At 39.2% G+C, this 7,291-nt stretch overlaps 1 pseudogene; it reads left to right on the top strand.

Moving 5' to 3' along the window:
• Window positions 1-3,872: 3,872 nt before the first annotated feature.
• On the top strand, window positions 3,873-6,275 carry LOC102481006 (cell division cycle 5-like protein pseudogene; annotated as a pseudogene).
• The last annotated feature ends 1,016 nt before the right edge of the window (window positions 6,276-7,291 follow it).

Below are 7,291 nucleotides of genomic sequence, written 5' to 3'. Positions count from 1 at the left end.
TGCCTCACTTCTTTGGTATATTTACCTTCTGCTTTCTTGTATTGTAAATTCATTCCCAGCTGGGGATTCAACTTCCAGTAAAATGTTTTAGAAATCTACTTTCATTCCCCTCTCTCCATCAATTCCATTTCCCTTGATTGCAGGAATGATGCAGGGAGAGCATTTTGAAAACAATGTGTATCATGTCTAAGTGCTTTTTAAACAAGGTATTATTTCATGTATGTTGAAACTCTCTGTGAATTGACAGAGGATATGAAGACCTTCCACATTCATCATCTAACCTCTCTTTCCTGGGTCACAGAATTGAAGCTGAGGTCTGTGTAGTGACCCCCAGTGAAACTGTTATTTCTTCTCACTATTAGTGTTCACAGGGTAGAATCTTCTACCAACCTCAGGTACATGCCATACAGAAATTCAGAGGCCCAAACAAGCTACAGATACTGAGCTAATCTGAGATTTAAGGGAAACACAGAGAAGTTAAAGTGTCTCTACTATATCCCTGTTCTAGGGTTTCTATTGAAAACGATTGGGTTGTCAGAAAATTCATAACATATTTTTTGTTTTCTGTGCAAAAATGTGACATGACTTTTCTGACAACCCAATGAGAATCCCCCAGTTTAAAAAACATTCAGTGGCATATTCTCTGTGATGATGGGATTATTGTAATGAATAATCTGGCTTTATAAAAGCCAGCTAAGAAAAAATGTGAAGATTTTTTTTAATTGAAGTTTATTGTTTCTTTTCATATGAGAGAGAGAGAGAGAAGCTCTTTCAACATAGTCTCACACTGCAGCCCCCACCAGCTTTCCCAGCCAGCCAAGATCAGGAGCATGTGCACCCAGTCAATCCAGAGTTGACCAGGGGACCAGACCCCAGTCTTCTGTATGGCCTCCACCCTTACAGAGTCTTACTGGCTATTACAGCAGGGCCAAAAGTATGAATATTCGTAACATTCCCAATGCCCTTGGCCCTTGAAAACAAAAGAATATTAATTTATCTGTGTTAATGTTATGTATTGTATTTAAGGCACTGCCTAGTGTAACAACCATAGTTGTAACTATTGTTTTCCTTCGTGTTTTTTCTCTATACGTTTTCAAATGTAGGCCATTTGATTATATGTATAGATGAAAGACTAGCATCTCAGCTCAGATAGCTAAACTGTGTTATAAACTAAACCCCTGGAAACCTAGCCAAGCGCTGTTACAAGCTTTCTTGGCTAACCAGATAGGGCATCCCAGGGCTGGTGCACTATTTCTCTTACCTCTCTTTCTTGCATTAGTTACTTAGGTTTTGGGTAGAATTTACGTTCTGCAGAAAGGCACTTTCTGGGAGAAGAGGCACCTTTTCTTAATATACATACTCTGAGAAAGCCATTTTCCTGAAGGCCTCTTCCATCTTCCTAAAGGCCTCCATAGGCTTCAGTAACCCTAATTGTATTTAGAGTCTCCCAAATATAGAATAGTATTTAAAGAGCCTCCCCAATATAGAAGAATTACAATTTAAAAGGAGTTCTTGAAGACCATAAAGAAAATTATTTCACTATCATGTAGAAGGCTTTTCTAATGAAGATGGGCAATGAATTAAGCCAGGGAGAAGACATCCCCCAGTCATCTCCAATTACATCACTTAGGCAGCAGCCCGTTTTAGCTATTTGAATCCAACCTCCTGCAACTCCTTAGAGGGGAAATTAGCGATGGAGAATAGGGACATGCTCTCAATTAACTGCTCAGTAATCAGATGATCTTCTCTGGGTAATCAGAAGTTGGTTATAAAGTAATTTGGGAAGAAATGATGCTGTCATGGTTGAGAAAATCAAGGTATCTTTAGCTCGTGATAAATTTAGTTCCTGCAGTGTCGGAGGTGAACAAGAAGTCACACTTATAAGTACATAAAGATTTTCTGACAAAGTGATCAGAAAGGGGGGGGGTGGGCAGGGAGGGATGTAATGGCTGAGTCACAGAGGCCCTGTTCCACTGGGCACCCTCTGGACTTTGGATCCTGCCTCCTGGAGCAGTCTACACACCCACAACATTTATTCATGTCACCCAGTTCCCCAATCTGGAGAGGCATCATTTTGTTTCTGCACAGAAGCTTGCAGTAGGAGGAAGTTCAATGTTTTTGTGTTAATGGATAAATACATTGTAAATACATCGTAAAAATCATTATCTTTAATTTTCCAGTTAATTAAATTCTCTTTAGGGTCATTAATAAGTAAAATTGCCATAAAATATCTGAATCAGCTTACAAAATAAGAAATAAACCCAGTTTAAAACCAAACACGAGTGACATTAAGAAAGGAAAACATAGTTGTGAAGAGATGCCAGGTTAGCATGAGTTAAATTCTCTGTGTTCAAAAATGTCTCTTTTAGTTCCTGCCCTCCTCCATCACTCTGTGGCCAATGACCCACCTCCCCAGGCAGAACTTCAATTTTTAAGAATCTAATTCAAAAACTTATCTGTAGCATAAAATAACATGAAGTATTTTAAAAGCAGCAAATCCTGTGAGTCTATACAAGACTATAATCTTGTATTCTTATCAGACTATATGTATGAAAATAAATATGTACATACACTGTGCAAGGGTATTTCAAAAAGCTTGTGGAAAATGGAATTGAAGTCTGAGTTTGTTTTGATGCCAGTAATTAAAGTCCATACATATTGTCTTCATAATATGCACTTTCCATGAACTTGTTGAAGACCACTCATATAATGTAAAAAGGTATTTAGGGAACCAGCAGTTAGCGTAATGGCTATGTCGCTGGATTCCCATGTAGTCGACTGCGGTTCGTGTCCCGGACCCGGTGGCTTAAAACTCACGCCGGGCGCGTGTGCGTGCATGCCCAAGATCCCGAGAGGAGAATGGAGGAGAAGGGATTGCGGCGTGACCATCCCCCCTGGGGGGTGATTTCTCGCTTTCTGTCTCTATGTCTCTCTCTGTCTGTCTGGTGAGCGCACGCGCCCTACAGTGAAAATCTCTCAAAAAAAAAAAAAAGGTATTTATATTTTAAGTGTGCTTATATATGGACACTTATACGCACAACTACTAAAATGAGGGAAGGAAAGAAAAAAGACAATCACTGTAAAGAAATCCAGTTTACCACATATTGACAGGTATTTGCTTTTTTTATATCCTTGTGTGAATATTTTCTGTATGTCCTACAGTGAGTATTTATTTGGAAGAAACTGTAATATATTAGGCCATCAGGAAAGTCATGAGTATTTTTCTGTGCTGGAATGCATCATGACTTTCCTAATGACCCAGTAGTAGTTTAGGGCTTTTATTCTTTAACTTCAGTGTGCATTAGAATCATCTGGAGGGCTTGTTAAAATGCTGATGGTTGGACTCAGGGTTCACCACCTCTTCTTCCCCTTCCTAGTCTCTGGTTTAGTATAAGTGGCATGAGGATGAGAATTTTCATTTCTAACAAGTTCTCAAATGATAGAAACTTGTTAAAAAGTTCCATTTCATTAAAAAATGTTGCTAAGCCTGAAACCAGACTTTGAGAAGCACTGGTTTAGAGCACGAGATTACTTGTGGAAGTTTGGGTAACTTAATCTCTCTTTTTTCTGAAATATCTCTTTATATGTAAGTAAAATAGTTTCATGCTTATCCCCAAGAGATGTTAGAAGATTTATTAAAGCAAGGGTTATAAAATCTCTACATAATACATTCATAGTGAAGTTATACTTATTAGGCAGCATTACTAGTTGTATGCTTGCTTAATAGTTAGAAAATAAGGCTCTTCGAAGCAAAAGGTCACACTTGGAGGAAGTGGAGGCTTCAGGTCCCGGGACTGAAGTGCCATTACTACTTCTCTGAAGCTCCTCTCAGCTGCTTGCTGTGACACCCTGCTGCCAAGATACCTCAAATTATGATCAAGGTGTGTGTGTGGGGGGGAGAGGGGGGCATGTGGAAGAATACCAAGGATGAAATTCTGAAAGCAGTAGTAATGAAATATGGGAAATATCAGTGGTCTAGGATTGCCTCGCTGCTACATAGAAAATCAGCAAAGCAGTGCTCTAGCAGTGGCTAGATCCAAGCATTAAAAAAACAGAATGGTCTAGAGAAGAAGAGGAAAAACTCTTGCACTTGGCAAGAGTTGATACCAACATAGTGGATGACCATTGCTTCAATCATTGGAAGAATAACAGCTCTGTGTTGGAACACTATGGATTTCTTCCAGATAAAGTGGCCCAAAGAGACAATGAAGAGGAACAACAGATGATCCACAGAAACTTAAACCTGGAGAAATATATCCAAATCCAGAAACAAAACCAGCACGGCTTGATCCAATTGATATGGATGAGGATGAACTTGAGATACTTTCTGAAGCTAGAGCTCCCTTAACTAATACTCAGGGAAAGAAGGCCATGAGGAAAGAAAGAGAAACAGTTGGAAGAAACAAGCCATCTCGCTGCATTCCAAAAAAGAAGAGAACTTCAAGCAGCTGGCATAGAAATTCAGAAAAAAAGAAAAAAGAAGAAAGGACTTGATTATGATGCTGTAATCCTATTTGAAAAGAAAAAGCCTGCTCTTGGTTTTTATAATACTTCTGAGGAAAACTACCACACTCTTGATGCAGATTTCAGGAAATTAAAACAACAGGATCTTGGTGGGGAGCTAAAATCTGAAAAAGAAGGATGAGATGGAAAAAAAAAGACAAACAATATTTGAAAAGGAAAAAAGAATTGGATTTACCATCAACTATTCTTCAACCTACTGGTGTTTCCAAATTTACTAAAATGAAAAGCAAACTAGTACTTCCTGCCCCTCAGATTTCAGATGCAGGACTTCAAGAAGTTGTGAAAGTAGGTCAAGCAAGTGAAATCGCATGTCAGACTGCTGAGAAATCTGGCATAACAAACTCTGTTTCTAGCACTCTTTTGTCTGAGTACAACATCACCAATAAATAGCATTGCCCTTAGAACACACCACAAACGCCAGCTTCCCCAGACAGAATTTTGCAGGAAGCCCAGAACGTCATGGCTTTGACCAATGTGGATCCACCAGTAAAAGGTGGACTTAATAAGGTGGACTTAATACCCCAATGCACAAGAGTGGTTTCTTAGGTGTGACTCCACAGCAGCAGGTTGTATAGACTCCAAATACAGTTCTCTCTATCCCGTTCAGGACTCCAAATGGAGCTGAAGGGCTGTCTCCCCAGAGTGGAACAACTCCCAAGCCAGTCGTCAACTCTACCCCTGGGTAGAACTCCTCTTTAAGATAAGTTATGCAGTAATTCTGAGGATGGAATGGCAGACTACAGTGATCCTTTTTATGTGAGGCAGATGGAAAGGTAATCTCGTGAACATCTCCGTTTAGGGTTGTTGGACCTTCCTGTCCTAAGAATGATTTTTAAATCGTTCTACCATAAAATGCTGAGAAGGAGTTGGAAGACTGTGAAGTAGACCACACTTATATTGAGGATGCTGCTGATGAAGATGCACCAAAGCAGGCCATACGAGAAGCAGAACATGCAAAGGAAAGGAAACGAATACACAAAACTGTCCAGAGGATCTGCCAAGACCATGAGAAGTAAATGAAACTTTTGTAAGACCTTTAAATGTAGAACCACCTCTAACGTATTTACAGAAAGTGAAGAACTAATCAAAAAATAAATGATCACAATGTTTCATTATGACCTTCTACTCCATCCTTATGAACCATCTGGGAATAAAAAAGGATTTTGAACACAGTGCTTGTCTGGAACATAACCCTTATGAAGAAAAATTCTCCAACGAAGAACTGAAAAAGGCCCAGGGCGTTCTGATGTAGGAGATGGAAGTGATAAAACAAGGAATGAGCCACAGAGAACTTTCAAGTGAAGCTTATAATCAGGTGTGGGAAGAATGTTACAGTCAAGTTTTATTTCTTCCTGGACAGAGCTGTTCACGCAGTCCAATCTACCTAGCAAAAAGGACAGAATCCAATCACTTGAAAAGAGGCTTGAGATAAACAGGGGTCACATGACAATAGAGGTTAAAAGAGCTGCAAAAATGTAAAAGAAAAGGAAAATTTTGCTTGGGGGTTACCAGTCTCATGCTATGGGGCTTATGAAACAGTTGAAGGACTTAACGGGGCCAGATTAAGCAGGGTCACTTGGAGTTACCCACTTTTGAAGAACTCAAGAAACATGAAGAATCTGCTATTCCCCAGAGGCTAGAGTGTCTATAAGAAAATGTTTATTTAGCAACAACAGGAAAGAGAAAAGGAATTTCAGCATAGATATGCTGATTAGCTGCTGGAGAAAGAGACTTTAAAGTCAGAATTCTGAAGCATAGTTTATATTCTGTCATAGGTTTAATTGCTGGTTTTCATTCTCAGGAAGGCTGAAACTGATGTTTATCATTATTGACAAATCTATCCGCCATCTGTGATTTTGGTTGTTTATTTTCAATGATATTGGTGTTAACGCGACTTATGTGTAGACAGACGTTAACTTCCCAGGATGGATGTTTTTGGGTTTATATTATGAAGATGATCATTACTTTAGCAGTATCTTTTTTACAAGATTTTTTTAGTTTTGGCCTTTAATTTTAAAAGCCTGATTTTTTTTTTTTTTGAGAAGTTTTTTTGCTATAGGGCACGTGTGCTCACCAGAAAGACAAAAAGAGACAGAGAGACAGAAAGCAAGAAATCACCCCTTGGGGAGATGGCCACACGGCATTCCCTTCTCCCCCATTCTCCTCTTGGAATCTTGGGCACTTACGCACATGTGCCTGGCGTGAGTTTAAGCTACTGGGTCTGGGACATGAACCGCGGTCGACAACATGAGTCCAGCGACATAGCTGTAACGCCAACTGCTGGTCCCTAAAAGCCTGATTTTAAAGTACTACCTGTGAGTAAACTCTTGAATAAAAACAAAAATGTAAAAACAATTTTTTTAAATGTTAGAAAATAAATACTAATTTAAAATAAAAGAAATACCCTTGCAGAAATTCACCTTTGTCATAATTCCCACAATCTTCACAAAGTAACTTTTTCCTACCTAGAAAGCTAATCTGAGTTGATTGTTAACTTAATGAATTGACAATCACAGATTGCATAGTTCTCCAAACAGAAGCATTATGTTCCTTAAAAACTGTGGTAGAGAATTCATGAAATGTGGACCAATACTATCCAAATAGCAGGTACTAACCACATGTAGCTAATAAGCATTTGATATGTGGGTGGTGTGCATCCAGATGTGCTATGGGTATAAAATACACACAGTGGGGACCAGCAGAGGGTGAAATGGTTATGTCGTTGAATTTCCACATAGTTGACTGCAGTTCAAATCCCCGATGTGGC

Source organism: Tupaia chinensis, unplaced genomic scaffold (genome assembly GCF_000334495.1).
Source record: "Tupaia chinensis unplaced genomic scaffold, TupChi_1.0 Scaffold000406_1, whole genome shotgun sequence".
NCBI classification, from domain to species: domain Eukaryota; kingdom Metazoa; phylum Chordata; class Mammalia; order Scandentia; family Tupaiidae; genus Tupaia; species Tupaia belangeri.
This window is presented reverse-complemented; position numbering and strand designations above follow the sequence as displayed.